Source organism: Hemitrygon akajei, chromosome 16 (genome assembly GCF_048418815.1).
Source record: "Hemitrygon akajei chromosome 16, sHemAka1.3, whole genome shotgun sequence".
In the NCBI taxonomy this organism is placed as follows: Eukaryota; Metazoa; Chordata; class Chondrichthyes; order Myliobatiformes; family Dasyatidae; genus Hemitrygon; species Hemitrygon akajei.
The window spans coordinates 27,706,266-27,723,021 of NC_133139.1; the positions used below are offsets into that span (position 1 = coordinate 27,706,266).

The 16,756-nt window shown below is 43.7% G+C and overlaps 1 protein-coding gene across 2 annotated transcripts in view; it reads right to left on the reverse strand.

Annotated features, from left to right (window-relative positions):
- The window catches only part of LOC140739888 (small conductance calcium-activated potassium channel protein 2-like), a 117,006-nt gene that overhangs the window by 85,105 nt on the left and 15,145 nt on the right, over nucleotides 1-16,756 (reverse strand). The gene's annotated exons all lie outside the window — the stretch shown is intronic.

Here is a 16,756-nt window from a genome sequence, read left to right on the forward strand (position 1 = left end):
TATTGCCCTGATGATCTGATTGACTCTCCTACTGAGACAGAAATGGTTGTCTATACTTCAGCCTTTTCCTGGCATCACCAGGACATCACTGGGGCAGAACCCAAGGAGTATAATCTGGGGCAGAGGGTGAGTAAAAATAAATTGTGCTTTAAAATCCTTTAGTTTGTACTATCTTTATTAATTATGGGACTAATGGGAAGGAAGAGGTAGGGAAAAACAAGACTGCCAACCATGCATCATATACTTGCATATTGTGCATTATGCTGGAAATGACTCAGTGGGTCCCTCTGAACCTCTGGAGTGGGACTTGCAACCCACAACATTCTGACAACCTACAACATCCGGTACATTGTGGAGGCAGTGTTGTCTTTAGAAAGCAATATTAAAGCAAAACCCAATCTCTGGCGGCTGTAAGAAAGCCAAAGCAAGAATCAAGGAACATATCATGTATTTAATATTCTCAGTAATATTGTGCATATATAGTTTGTTGTTATATATTGTTGCTTACATAATTCATTACGGGTTATACATAAAAGCACATGAATGGCATACTATTGTTACACCACCACTTCATAAGTGCACGCCTCTCTAAAGTAACAACAAAGTAGACACGCATCTCCTAGCTTCTGTGTTTTCATTTTGAATAATTTCTGTTTACAAAACCTACAGTGACAACAAATATGTTTTAAAGCGAACTGGATACAACTACCTACCTGTTGAAACGTAGTGAATATTCAAGTAAAAAAAAGAGCACATTTTTTCTTCAGAAGGGGAGAAAGATGTTCAACTTTTTTTAAAAAAGGCAGAAAATAGACAAAGTTCACAGAATCATAAACAGTGAGTATGGGGGATAATAATAATAAATATTTAAAAAGCAGAAACGACCAGCTACGTCAGAAAGATAGATGTGTCAATTGCACGGCAGATAACTGAATTATGTATACTGAACAAATTGAGCAATATTTTGAAGCAAGTGAAATAGCCAATGAAAAGTGGGTGCCAGTGTTACTGAGGTGGGAAAGCATACAGTTGGCTTGGAAGTTAGACTGCTGCAACCAAACTAGCTGAAATGAGCTTTGCGGATATTGTGAACATAATGTAGGAACATTTAGAACTGAAACTATTGTTGATTGCTTCAGGTTTCATAAGCAGAATCAAAAAGAAGTGGAGTCCATTTCAGGTTACATGGCTGAGCTGAAAAAATTGTCTGAGCATTGTCAATTCAGTGATGGGCTTATTGGTGCACTGAGAGATCATTTAGTTTGTGAAATTTATCAGAAAGTATTCAAAAATGGCTCCTAAGTGAAGCACAACTAACATTTAAAGGAGCAGTTAAAATCACTGTATCAATGGAAACATCAGCCAGAGACGTAATTGAGTTGTGGTCAGAAATGAAAGTGAGCAAGAATAAAATTGCAACGTCTACACAGAAACCTGCCTGCTGAACAAATTGTGTTACTGTAGTGGCAGGGGCACACATACACCAGACCAATGCAAGTTTAAAGGCAAAACTTGCAGAAAATGCAACAAAGTAGGACACATACAAAGAGCATGTTGGGCAGACAAGAATAAAAGGACTGCATGGGGAAGAGAAAAAGATTTTTAAAAAATTAAGTTGCAGTTTCAAAAGGACGGTAAATCTGCATTCTGTTGATGACAAATCTGACAATGATGAGGGTGACTCAGGACTGGGTGGCCTTAAGATTTAGAATGTGAAAACTAACAGGAGGTAAGCAACATTGCTTGCATCAGGAGTGAACGGCAAATTAATTAAAATGGGATTGGACACTGGCTTGGCTGTTTCAGTCATTCCACAAAATGAGCTTGAATGCCATTTCAAAGATACTGAACTGAAGCCTGCAGAAATCCCACTAGGAAGTTATACTGGGGAAAAGATAACTCCTGTGGAAATGACATTCATAACAGTGAAATATAACACTCAACAAGCCTTATTGGGTATGTAAGTGGTAAAAACTGGAGGGCCAGCATTATGGGGCCATGATTGGCTGAGACAGATAAAACTTTACTGGCGATCCATCCACCATCTTCATGACACATCTCCTGCAACAGCGAATTAAGAAAGGTACTGGATGATGCCACAGCAGTGTTCAAGGATGGCATTGGAAAACTCAAACAGATCCAATGTAAAGCAGTGTTAAATGAAAGTGCCACACCCAAGTGTTACAAAGCCTATCCGCTTCCTTATACCATCCTTGATAAGGCAGCCAGTGAACTAGATTGCATGGAGATTGAAGGAATTCTTTCCAAAGTTGAGTGGAGCCCATCAGCAATGCTAGTGGTTTCAGTAACCAAGAAGAGTGGGTCTGTCAGGATCTGTGGTGGTTTTAAGGCCACCATCAACCCAGTGCTGGAAGTAGACCAGTAACCTCTGCCCAGGATAGAGGATATCAACAAAAACCTTCTTGGAGGGAAACACTTCAGCAAAGTGAATTTAGCCGAGGCACACCTACAGATGGAGAAGGAAGAAGAGTCCAAAGTGTTTCTCACCATAAACACTCACAAACAGCGTTATTGCTATAATAGGCCTATTTTTGGAGTGGCATCTTCCCCTTCACTCTGGTAGGAAGCTATAGACCAGCGGCTACAAGGCTTCCCAGGCACTCATTGTTACCTGGATGTCATCATTGTTACTGGTAACGATGACAAGGAACAACTCTAAAATCTCAAACGATTGGAAGATTATGGGATCAGAGTACAGCACAATAAGTTTGATGTTTTTAAACGAAGCATCACTTAGTGTGGTCACACTATTGACACACAAGGATTCATACATTGGTGGATACCCAAGGCCAAAGGACGTGCCACAGCTGCGGTCCTTTTTAGGATTTGTCAATTACTATAACAGGATTCTGCCAAACCTGGCTACTGTACTCCACCCCTTGTAGTCAGTAATACAGATCAGGAAGAAATGGCAATGGACAAAACAGTGTGAGATGGCTTTCCTAAAGACAAAGGGAAAGATGACGTCAGACACTGAACTCACACATTATGATCCATATCGTCCAGTGAAGTTTGCCTGTGACGACTCGCCTTATGGCATAAGTGCAGTCATGTCACATGTTATGCGTGACGGAAGTGAACACCCCATCACGTACCCTTGCTGCTGCAGAGAAAACTTATGCACAGATTGACAGAGAGGATTTGAGTCTGGTTTGGGGTGTAAAATGCTTCAACTAATACTTGTATGGAAGAGAGTTTACCCTCATTACTGAGCACCAATGACTTGTGCCCATTTTCAATCCACAGACAGGCATTCTACTAACTGCAGAATGAATACAGAGATGGACTGTTTCTTGGAGGACACAATTACAAGATCGAATTCAAGAGGTCAACTAATGTTGAAAATGCTGATGGATTGTCCCGTTTACCCTTGAAAAATTTACAAAAGAGGACATTCTCCCTAATGCAAATCAGAAGTCTCCCTATTATGGCAGAGATGATCCAAAGGGAAACTAGAAAAGACCCCACACTGTCTTGGGTCTACATGGAAATCCACAGTGGCTAGAATGTGCTGCAGAAATCCCAGTTCCCCCATTTTTCCCAGTGCCAGGATGAACTTGTCTTTGACAGAGGTTGCCTTATGTGGGGATTGAGAGTTGGTGTATCATCCAAGCTGAGCATTAAGGTGTTAAAGGAGCGAGATACCAGTTATCTAGGTACGGTCAAAATGAAAGTGTTGGCTCAAAGCTTTGTCTGGTGGCCTGGTCAGCAGACTGAGCAGCTTGCCGTGCACTATTCAGGATGCCAACACATCCAGAAGATGCCAAGAGCAGTGCCTCTCCATCCCTGCGATCCCCTGGCAGAGGGTTCATGTGGATTTTGCTGGACAAATTTCCTGGTAGTAGTGGTTGCAGCTACAAAGTGCCCAGAAGTGTTCCCAAAAGCCCCCACTACAGCGTGGCACACTACTGATGTGTTGAGAAGCCTCTTCACAAGGACTGGTGTTCCAGAACACCTAGTCAGTGACAATGGACCACAGTTTGTTGTGGAACAGTTTCAGTCATTCTGAAAATGATTGGAATAAGCACATTACATCTGCACCATACCACCCAGCTACAACTGGCTTGGTGGAAAGCTTTGTCCAGAAATTAAAGAACACACTGTGAGTAACATCAACAGAAACCAGAGCACTAACATTAAATCAGAAGCTCGCCAGTTTCTTCTTTGCATATTGCAGTGCAGCACACTCCACAACCAACAACTCACCAGTAATATTTGACTTTTCCTGGGTCATCCGTTGCATTCACACTTGTATCTCCTCACACCCAATCTCAGAGGGTCAAGCAGCCTAGACAAATTGAGGGTTCCTCAAACAAGAAGGTTCAAGTCCCTCCTGGACAAGCAGTCCTAGTGAGGGACGACAGAAGTGATCAAAAGCGGATACCTGGAAAGATTAAGGACAGAACTGGACCACTCTCCTACAGAGTGGAGATTGCTTCTGATATCATCTGGTATCGACACGACATTATTAATGCCATCTAGAGATGACACATCAATCAGTTGAGGAGAGCAAAGTCAACTGTTAAAGAAGAAAGGTGTCCAGAGTTATCAAAACCATTTCCCGCAGTTCTGGAGACAACTCCAACAACCAACTCAGAGGAGGCCTCAGAACCTGAGATTGTTTCACAGGCACAAGTCTCACCTGCCAAGAAGTGTGATCCCCACCCGCCAAAACTTGTCAGGATCGATGTTATCCCACAAGAGTAAGATATCTCCCCACAGCAATCAAATCTTTTGGCCTGAATGGGAGACTTTAAAATTTATTATGCTTTAGATGTCTGTGTAGTGTTTGTATTATATAGTATACTGTATATATAACTTGAGATGTATTCTATATCGAGTGAAATTTACAGCTAAACAGGGAGAAGTGTTGTGTATTTAATATTTCAGTAATATTTGAGTACTCTGGTAAATATATTGTTTGGGCATTCTTTGTTGTTATATAATTCATTACGGGTTATATGTAAAAGTACGTGAATGGCATATGTTATTATGTCACCACGTCATAAGTGCTCCCCTCTCTAAAGTAAAAACAAAGTAGAAACACATCTCCTAGCTCCCGTGTTTTTTCTTCCAATTAATTTCTGAAGTTACAAAATGGAATAGAACACCCTGAGATATTTTAGTATCTCAAGAGCTCTCCATAAATACAAGTTTTTATGGTGCAAGAAAGAGTCCTTATGTTCAGCAACTCCCAAATGGGTTGAAAGGACGGCAAATATTTCCAAGTTCCCCGATGTGAAACCAGGCAGCAATGTGAATTACGAGGAGAATACTTAGGAAAGGACATTGACAGATGAAGCAAGAAGGTGCAAATAGAAGCGTAATTGGAAGTGTGTGAGTTTATTTAAGTTGGCAGGCAGAACAGGGGAAACAGAATTGCTTAGAAATTAGATTTCATCCTTATTTAGCATGATAAATCAATGCTGCAATTAGAGCTAATATCTAATCAGGGGACTCCATCAAAATCATGAAATCAGAATAACATAAAGTTGTTTGGGTGACTTCATACATTGAAGTGCAAACTATGAAACTTCTGGTGGCTGCTCGTTGCTGTGGCCATAATATTGCCAACAGCAGTCTTGTTTTCAGCCTGAAATGAGCTGTCTCATTCATCCACATGGAAAGAGAGGAAAAGGTGGACTCAAGAACGTGTTGAAAGCCTCCTTGGAATTGTAACTAGGAGTCTTTGGCCGATGACTCACCACAGAAGGTAAGGGAAGGAGTGGGCTGCCCCATAAAACACTACCCACTCATACAGTCAGCTACCTCCTGCCCCATTGGGGGCTGAGTCTGTGGATCTTGTACTGGCCTCATTCGTCACCTGAGAGCCAAATGGAAGCAAGTCATCCTCAGTCGCAAGGGACAGCCAAGAAAGAAGAGAACTGCGGGGTGAGATATGGTGTCAGGGTAGCGTAGTGGTTAGCACAACGCTTTATAGTACCAGTGACCCGGGTTCAATCCCCACTGCTGTCTGCATGGAGCTTATATGTGTCTGAGTGGATTTCCTCCGGTTTCCTCCCACAGTCCAAAGACCTACCGGTTAGTAGGTTATTGGTCATTGTAAATGGTCCTGCAGTTTGGGAAGGATTAAATCGGAAGTTGCTGGGAAGCGCGGCTCGAACAGCCGGAAGGACCTACTCCGCATTGTATTGCAATAAATAAATAGAGCGGCAGGGAACCATGGTCCCTCAGTACGTGCAGAACACCAGCCGCCTCCCAAGACCATTTGATCATCGTGTCATCATGGATTAATTCTGAAAACTTTCACTCATTCCCAGTCACACTTTATTTGCTTGTTCACAAAGAGAACAGCCTGGTCCCTGTCACCAAACTGTTCTGATGTTTGAACAAAGAAATTACATTTTCTTACACGAATTGACTAATTTAATACACATAATGACCAACTGGTAACCTTGTGAATATTCAAATTCCTTATTTACATACTCAATTGCCAATCACGCTACAATGATACAGGTGTTAATAGCCAATAGAATCTATGTGTTAAAGGCCAATAATACTTCAGGACCATGTGCATCCTAATCTTGTCTCAATATACCAAATGGCTCTAGTCCTATGATATATAACAGGAAGCTATGTTCTCGGGGACTTTTCTTCTCTTGATTGACTGTACATTATCTGTAAACTATTCCTTGCCTGGACATCTAAGCTCTTGCCTTGTCACGACATCCACAGTTGGACAAGAGCTGGGCTATGGTTGGCTCCAACCATTGCCAGACACCAACTCATCTCCCTGGATCATAGAAGGTTTACAGGGTAGGAGGCAGCACTTGCACATTGCATCTGCGTCTGTCAAGACAGAGGTACCTAACCTCATCCCAGCTAGCACTGGGTTCACAGTCGTAGGTGTGCAGAAATTGCACGTGCATATCTGCTGCCTACAGGTGCAATAACCACTGTGAGAGCCAGCAACTGTGTGTGAAATTTGCAAAGAAATAAAAAGTCAAGTTGGCAGATGCAAATAGTAGGCCATTGGTTTCCCAAGGTGATCCTTTAACTCCCATCACCATGCCGACTGGTCGAGCTTACTCCGTGTGTGCTGGAGTTATAGACAAAGGTTGGGAATTGTACATTAGCATACTAATTTATCTAATTGGCCCAGAAATGGGTATCGTAAATGCTAATGACATCATTGCAATCACAAAGGACACCAGTCGAATATCAGGAGTTCCAATTTCTTGTAGGGGTGGATTTCCAAAGGGAATGCTCATGATCATTTTAAAACATAAAACAAATTGAACATAATAGAAAACAAATGGGTCCAATTTCTCAGCATGTGCTAGAGAAGAGGAATCTGAAGACATTGGTTTATGAAAAGTAAAAGATAATCAGAGAATTAGAGCAAATAAAGGTTAACAGATCATTTACCTTCTCAGATATTAGTAAAGGGCCAGGGTAAGGAAGAAAGTCTTGCTGAGATTACAGAGGCTTCAGGAAAACTTCATTTGCAATACCTAATGCACTTTCACTTCAAGGAGACCCTTCCCTTGAAATCAGAGCACTATAAGCCCTCTGGATCCTGGGATGAAGGCTTGTACAATGAAGAGGGACTGAGTTAGCTTGGCCTGTGTTCATTAGAAAAGCATGGGAGATGACACTGAGTCAAATGATTTTGACAGGGGTTGATGGGGAGGATGGAGGTTCACTGATCAGGCTGGACAGGGGCACACTCGGGATACATTTAGGTCTGACACAAGGAGAAATCCCTACACTAAGGACTCTAAGTCTTTAAAATTTACCACCATGACTTTCAGTCACTGAGCACATTCAAGGCTGAATTCAATAGATCTTTGAACACTGAGGTAATGAGAAGAATTGGTGATCTGGTAGAAAAGGGGATAAGGCACTGGATTAACCGTGACCTTACTGAGCAGGGAAGCAGGCTCAAGGGATCTGTTTCTGCTTTATGTTCTCCTATTCTAACTTCAGAGGTTCTGTCTCAAGACAAACAGTGTAAATTTCTACTCTTCATGCTACAACCGCTCGTTATTTATGTGGAAGATCCATGCCCACATAAAGCGAAAACAAGAAGAATTTAAAAGCTAGGACAATCGAGGACAATGAACTTGACTGTGCGTGCTCACTTGTGGAACCCAATGAACGAGTCTGAGCCTGTCATTTGCTCATTTATAGGTGATACCACTGAGGGCATCTGGAGACACTCTTATTGCACTGAGGAGATCTTGTATCTTGCCAGGAGGTACACATGGCCCTGAAAGGAAGCAGGACATTTAATGCGGAGGTTGCATCCCACTGTTTAAAATGGATAGGGAATGGTTTCCCTGTGCCTAGACTGACATGGTGTATTGTGTGGCTAATTACAACTCACAAACTGATAGGCACAAACACAGATGTCTGGTAGAGTCGACATTGTTTGAGCATCCTCGCCGCGTGTCAAAAAATAATTGCTGGAGATCTGAAAAATGCATTGAGCATTCAAGCTAATTATAGTTCACAGATTGAAATCCACAGATATCAAACCCAAAATTATACAGCATTTGGTCTGAAGTCTGCAAAATATGGAGAGGAAGTGTCAAATAGTAGCTTGCTCCTTCACAGGAAGTGATATCACTGCAGCTCGTACAAGTGATCGCACTCTGTCTAGATAAATGCAACATATTCTGTGCAGGGTGGACACTTGATCAATATGACCTGTGGTTAGAGTCATGGGACATGCAGTTAGTAATACGAATAAGGCTTGATTTCAACTCGACACGACAGTGTCAAAGGGGTAATAGTAAATCGGGAGCATATTTTTTTAATCTTCCCTTTTGCTTTGACTGAAGTTAATGAAAATAATTTTTTTTCAGGATACAAGGGGGGGGGGGGGGCTACTGGCCAGGCCAGCATACGTTTGTTAGCTTAACTGTCTTTGAGCAAGTAGTAGTGAGGTAACTTCTTGAACCATTATTGTCCTGGGGAGGTATTCTCACAATGCTGTTTAGAATGGAGTTCCAAGATTTAAACCAAGGGACAATGAGAAGACAGAGATTTAATTTCACGTGAAGATGGTGGGTGATGTGGAGAGGAGCTTGCTTGTGGTGGTACTCCCATATGCCTCTGGTCTTCTTGGCAGACAGCATTACATCATGCTGATGCTACACAGTACAACCAGCGTGCAACGGTAATGGGGACAATGAATGCTGAGTATGCTGGATGGGATGCTAAACTTGCAGACTGCTTTACCCCTGGTGGTGCCAAGCTTCCTCCGTGTCAAGGGAGCTGAATTCGTCCAGGAGAGAATCGGACCTCTGACCTAGACAGAAGGAACCGGGGACCTCAGAAAGCGGGCATGCTTGTTTTGAGGAACTCTAAATACTTCGAACATCATGCTCGTATGGATATCATGCTGAGGCAGGCAATGCTGTAGGATGTAAATAGTTATTTCACTTGCCTTCAGGAGACGGTACAGTAAAAGAATATTTTAAATTTAAAGCAAAGAAACAATGTCCATACAGCCTGCAGGGAAAGATGAAAGGGGCAGTGGGGTTGATGATGACAGAGTTTTTTGCAGACTTCGAACTACAGTCCATTTGATCCCTGTTGTAACCTCACTGACATCTGATGACTTCTTAATGACAATGTCCGAATTTCAGTGAGTACATTTAGAATCCTTTGGAAGCCTGACCGGTAACTTGCCAATTACAGTGCACTTATGGTCCAGCAGTATGCAATTAAAGGTCATTAATTAAACTGCACTTTCTTATTTTGATGTTGATTTCATTGTAGAGCACGCAGTGGGCCAACATAAATCTAAAATCAATACGTGTTTCTCCAATGCAATTGCATTAAAGCCAACTGCTTCAAACATCAGAAGTTCCTTCTTCCAGAATAAGGAAATTCAACCCTTTTTAGACTATTTACCACTCAGCAAGTACAATGCTCATTGGGGGCAACTTCATCTTCCCATCATGGATCCATAGTCCTTAATTACCCCTGCTCCTCAAAATCAACCAGTCGCATTCTCTAAAGCTCCATTAATCAACACGGCAATGCAGGAGAGAGAATTCCAAATTCCTACCACTCTCTGCTTGAGAAAAAGCTTCATGATATCCCCCTAACTCAGGCTGATGAAGCCACTCTCTGGTTGGAGGAGCAACATTCCGTCTGGGTAGCCTCCAACCCGACGGCATGATTATCGATTTCTCTAACTTCTATTCCCCACTCTGGCTCCCCACTTACCTCTTCTCTTCTCCTTTTCTGCCTATCACCTCCAACTGGTTCCCCTCCTTCTTCCATTTCTCCTAGGGTCTCCTCTCCTTTCAGACCTGCAGCCATTCACCTTTCCAACCTATCACATCTGTGCGTCTTACCTCATCCGCCCAACTTCTGCCAGACTGGTTCACCTATCACTTTCCAGCTTGTACTCCTTCCCCCCCCCCCCCCACCTTCTTATTCTGCTTCCTCCCCCTACCTTTCCAGTCCTGATGAAGGGTCTCAGCCAGAAACATCGACTATTTATTCATTTCCATGGATGCTGCCTGACCTGCTGTTTTCCTCCAGCATTTTGTGTGTGTTGCTCAGGTATTAGTAGTGCTGTTTTGTTCCGGATTTGCCTCCTTTGTGCCTGTCTGCCTCTACGTTGACATAGCCTCTCCAGTTCCAGCTCCAGCAAACAAGCTCTCTCCACATGGTAACTGGTCAGACCTCATTTTGACCCAGATTGCACTTTGCACTCTCCCGAGCTAGACAAGAACGGGTAATGTTGGGGTCAGTAAGCAAATATAAGCATCACAGGCACTCTAGTACAATTATAATATGTTATTATAACAATAATAATAATCGTTAATACCACAATTTTAAATATGCCATAAAGTGAGGGTTTGAAAGATAATGCAACTGCAAGACTTCTTGGCCATTCACTCTACCAGCCACAACCCCTTTTCCATCTCCATCTGTCATCTGACAGATAAAAGTCTTTCCTTCAGAACCTTATCCAAATGATGGTCATCAAGTCCACTGTCACACTTATCGTGTGTGTGTGTGTGGGATAGTTTATATCATGTTTCCTATGCATTCTGTATCTGTGTGTTGTTTGGGGGAAGGAGTGGGGACGTGAGTGCATGTGTGGGAGTGTGCATATATATATATATATTCCATGTTGTCCAGTCTTGTCAATTTATGGTTTGTTCTGGTGGCCAGTTTCTCGCTAAGTGGTCCTGGCTCCCCAACGCTCTCCCTTTATGAACTGGACAATGGCTAATCCACCTGACAAGGGTGTACAGCAGAGACATCAGGATGTCATTTGGACTAGAAAATGACTCCTTTCAGACTCCTTCTTCTCCAGCCCTTCACCTTTCCAACCTATCACATCTGTGCTTCTTACTTCATACCACCCGCCCCCCCCACCCCACCTCCGTACCCCTGCCAACGGGAGGCAGGCTCATCAAGACCGAAAGCATTGAGTTACCTGAAGGCCACATATCAGATGTACAGGACAGCTACAAATACCTGGGGATCCTGCAGGTGTATGGAAGCCATGATGAGGACACAAGGAAGGCTGTAATATCCAAGTACCTCTAAAGAGTGAGACAGGTCCTAAACTGCCAGCTGAATGGGAAGAACAAGATCAGAGTTTGCCCAACCAGCTCTCAAATACCCAGCCGCAATAGTGTGCTGGCCAAGGAACGAACTGGAAGCCGTTGACATCTAGACCAGGAAACTGCTAACAATACATGGTGGATTCTGTCCAAAGTCCAACATTGAGTGACTGTACACCCACCAGAATAAAGGAGGATGGGGACTTGGGAAGTGTCAAGCTCACAGTCTTGGAAGAAATGTGAAACACCCATGAGTATGTCAGGAAGATGCTGGGAGAATACCTCAGTGGATATGGAAATGGAATGGGTGAGGCAGAGCCAGAGGACCCGAGGCCATGGCAGGACAAGCCACTGCACAGGGTGTATCATCACCAGATATCAGAGGTGGCTGACATAAGAAAATCCTACCATTGACTGGAAATGGCAGGGCTGAGGGACAGCACAGAGGCACTGCTCATGGCTGCACAAGGACAGGCGCTGAGCACAAGGGCAATAGAAGCAGGGGCCTGTCAGACAATGGCCGAGATACAGACTGTGCAAGGAATCCTCTGAAACCATCTAGTACACAGTAGCAGGGTGCAAGATACAAGCAGGGACAGCGTACACTGAACGGCACAACCAAGTTGCAGGAATTGTGTCCAGGAACATCTGTGCTGAGTCTGGATCGGACACTCCCAAGTCCAAATGGGAAACTCCCAAGAAGGTCACAGAGAATAACAGAGCTAAGGTCCTGTGGGACTTCCAATACAGACTGATAAGCAGAACTGGCCAACCCACCAGACATAACACTGGATAAGGAACAGAAGAAAGCAATAGTAATAGACAACCACAAGGAAATCTGCAGATGCTGGAAATTCAAGCAACACACACAAAATGCTGGTGGAACGCAGCAGGCCAGGCAGCATCTATAGGGAGAAGCACTGTCAACGTTTCAGGCCGAGACCCTTCGTCAGGAATAACTGAAAGGAAAGATAGCAAGAGATTTGAAAGTAGGAGGGGGAGGGGAAAAATGGGAAATGATAGGAGAGGACCGGAGGGGGTGGGGCGAAGCTGAGAGCCGGTAAGGTGATTGGCAAAAGGGATACAGAGCTGGAGAAGGGAAAGGATCATGGGATGGGAGGCCTAGGGAGAAAGAAAGGGGGAGGGGAGCACCAGAGGGAGATGGAGAACAGGCAGAGTGATGGGCAGAAAGAGAGAAAAAAAAACTAAATATATCAGGGATGGGGTAAGAAGGGGAGGAGGGTCATTAATGGAAGTTAGAGAAGTCAATGTTCATGCCATCAGGTTGGAGGCTACCCAGCCGGTATATAAGGTGATGTTTCTCCAACCTGAGTGTGGCTTCATCTTGACAGTAGAGGAGGCCATGGATAGACATATCAGAATGGGAATGGGACGTGGAATTGAAATGTGTGGCCACTGGGAGATCCTGCTTTTAGTAAAAGATATGGCAATCCCGACTGACAGGAACATCAGGAAGAAAGAATATGAGAAGCTGGAGAAATACCAGGGCTTGAAAGAGCAGATAGAAAGGATATGAAAGGTTAAGGCCAGAGTAGTCCCGGTGGTGATTGGAGCTCTTGGAGCTGTGACACCTGCACTGGGAGAGTGGCTCCAACAAATCCTGGGAACAACATTCGAGATCTTGGTCCAGAAGAGCGCATCACCAGGAACAGCGGGGATACTGCGGCAAAACTTCAAGCTCCCAGGCCTCTGGTAGAGGGTCTGAGATTGAGGGAAAATACACATACGCACCACTTATAAAGGGTGTGAAAAATAAAAATATATATATAGCTGTTCGAATAAAAAGTAATTCTACAATTACAGGCAGTGACCCTCACTCTGAATAAACAAACTCTGTATGGTTAAACATGTGACCATAACCTTGACCAAACAGTGAATCTTACAGTTACACAGTAAATAGCCCTCAGCCTGCGTAAAGAGTGACTTCATACAGAAAGAGACTTAATTTGCTGAATTCCTTTCTACGCCAACGCTGCATGTACATTCAGAACTGACGGACACACTTGATAACTGCTGAGAGAACTAGGTATATGTTTCAGATAGGGTTGGTTATGCATGGTCAGTCATTCCCTGGATTACAAATAGCAAACCATTTCAATTCAAGGCTTGCTTTGTGGTGGGTTCTGCTCACCGATCACAATAATATTTATATCAGGAGCAACAACAGTGAGTCCATGTTTGACTCATCACATATCTTTAACAGGAAAACACATTGACATGTAAAGTTTGCTAATAATGCCAGGCACTGTAATTGCTGTAGCACAGTTCCAATTTATTCTTCACCTTATTTTTCATATTCACGTCAAGGAACTGCAAACAAACCATCACCCTGTTAACGCGGTCTGCAAATATCTAATCTTAAACCACGTGATTTAACGGAGATTATTATTCGGGGTTTGTTGCAGCGAAAGTGACAGGGGAAGGAATGTTAAAACCGCGCGGCCTTGCACCGAGTGTCATCGCTGGCAGAGCGGTGGAAGGGTAGGTGTGAACATTTCGCACTGTGCACAGTGGGATTATTAGAAACAACCAGAGGCACAGTCGCAGAATCTGCTCTCCCAAAAAAAAATGCATCAAGGAGAGAACACTTGTACAAATGATGGGCTGGGCTAACAGATCTGACGTTAAACAGCGACAGGCCTGCGCCCACAAAAATAATATCGCAAGGTTATTCAGTGCCAGACCCGTCCCAATATTATTGTACCGCCAGTGTAAATAGAAAGGGACCAACACCCTGTAATGCAGTACTGTACTGCAGTCTTACAGAGAGACAAGCATGCACCCACCAATAATCTGCCTGACAGTTATGCAGAGACCTGCAGCTGTTAGTGTTACACCCTCAGTAATGCAGTGACAGATTGGCATCCACCAGAACAGTCACCCAATGTTATACTGGGAAAGGCATGTAGCCACCAGTAACTTAACCCAGAGCTATGCACAAACAGATATGTAGCTCAGGACTGCACCCCAGTGTTAAACTATGACGCATTGGGACGGTTTCTGGTGGGGCCAGTGTCTTTCAGTGAAGACTTGTCTTTGATATAATTGTTCCCCAGTGTTAAACAACAGCAAGTACATATCCATTGTGCACACTCACACCCACCAACACTGCACCGTCATGTGATAGGTCACAGACTTGTGTACGGTATCCCAATGTAATACCAGACAAACTGGCAGCCACCAATGCGAAAGAGCACTGCCTACTAGTGCTGTGTTCCACTGGTAAGCAGTCACAGACCTCCACTCTCCAGTATACTACCCCAGTGTTATACAAACACAGACCTTTGCGCATCAGTACTACACCCCAACGCGATGATCACGCTCTCAACATGAGTTAAATAGCAACAGACCTGTTCCTACTAGGGCCATGCCCTGGATTTATACAGCAACAGCCCAGTTCCTCTGGCCCACAGTACTGTCCCCAAGTTAATCAGGAGCTGAGCTATCCCTCCGGTATTGGAACCCAGAGTGGTAGATCTGTACCCACCAGCACTCTTGCACAGTTTAATAGAGAGGCACATCTGTACAGATTTACAGGATCTTATCAACAGCACCATTTGGCCCATTTTATGTTTGTGCCAGTTGAGACGTGATTACCCAGACTAACTGTACTTTCTCAGGGTCACGGTTCTTCATGCACACCTCCTGGTGATGTTAAAGTGGATGAGTGTTTCTACCTCAGCCAGCTCCTCAGTCCCCCACCACCCTCTGGGTGATAAAAACTGGTTTCTTCATTGTCCCTCCAATTGTTTTAATTCCAAACACCCTAGGTTTTGATTCCTCTGCTATGAGAAACAGATCCTTCCTATTTATTCCCTTCAGTTTTATCAATTTTGCGCACATCAGGTTTTTTAAGCCCTTCTTTTCCAAAGAAAACAATTCCAACCTTTCCTCATTTTTCTGTCCCAAAATCTCCTATGCATTCTCTCCCATGCAATCATAACTTTTCTGTAAAGTAGTGGCACAGGACTCAAGCTGTGCCCCAGCAAAACGCCCTTACTCTATTATTCCCTGCCTTGCTGATTCAAGGAAATTAGCCCTCGGGATTTTGAAACCACCTTAAACTAAGTACATTCCTTTCTGATCTCCAGACACATGGTCCACCATCCCTTCAGTTGCCCCTAGCAACAGACCTGTACCCCTCAACACTCTACCTACTGCCACAGAACAACATTCATAAACCTCCCATTACTGTTCATTATTGTTATGCTGCCATTAATGTGCATCATAGTTACGCTACCATAAATTTCTACCACCATTACTTGACCCCACTGCTGTAGAGGGCCAGATGACCCCCCCCCCCAACAAGTAATCATTTGTGTCCCAGTTGTATACAGGTACAGAGGAAAATCTACCTATCTACCCAAACTACCCTCTCTACCAAAATCTACCTCGAGCAAAATCTATCTATTCTGTACCTCAGAGGTATTAAGACTAGTACCTGGATTGACAGTGATAAATCTCTCTCCTCCATTTCCGCACCCAAAAGTTGAAGAATGAAAGCCTGTTTTCTCATGTCATGGTGCTATACCCCTGTTAGACAGTGATTGAGCTGTCCCTGACTGTAGTATCATATAGTGAAATTTCAAATATTAGAATCAAATCCTATGTTATACCATGACTGTCTATTACCCACCAATACTCTACCCCTGTTATACAGCAAAAGGACCTGTACCCACAGCAACAGCTCAGATTCTCCAACCTATAGTACTTTACTTGTAATACAATGACTGAGCAAATGTGGCCTGGGGTTATACAGTAGTCCTTCTCTAGCACAATTCTAGATTGCAGATGCTGAATTCCAAAGGCCATAGACAAAATGCTGTTTGAGCTCAGCAGAACAGGCAACATGTGTGTGTGGAAATGGACCAAGACTTTGGGGCAAGACCCTCCGTCCATCAGTCCAGATGAAGGGTCTCAACCTGAAATGGTGACTGTCCATTTCCCTCTTCAGATGCCCCCCCCCCCCCAACTTCCTCCAGCAGATTCTTTGTTTTTTTGCCCAGTGTCCTAGCTCAGTCCGTTTTACAGAGGCAGGCTTGTACATAATTACTGAAACGTGTGAAATGAAGTCATTCAGCTAGCTTTATGCACATTGCACTTTCCCAGGCGTGCACTGTAACACTGCAAGTCACAGACCCAATCGCATTGTA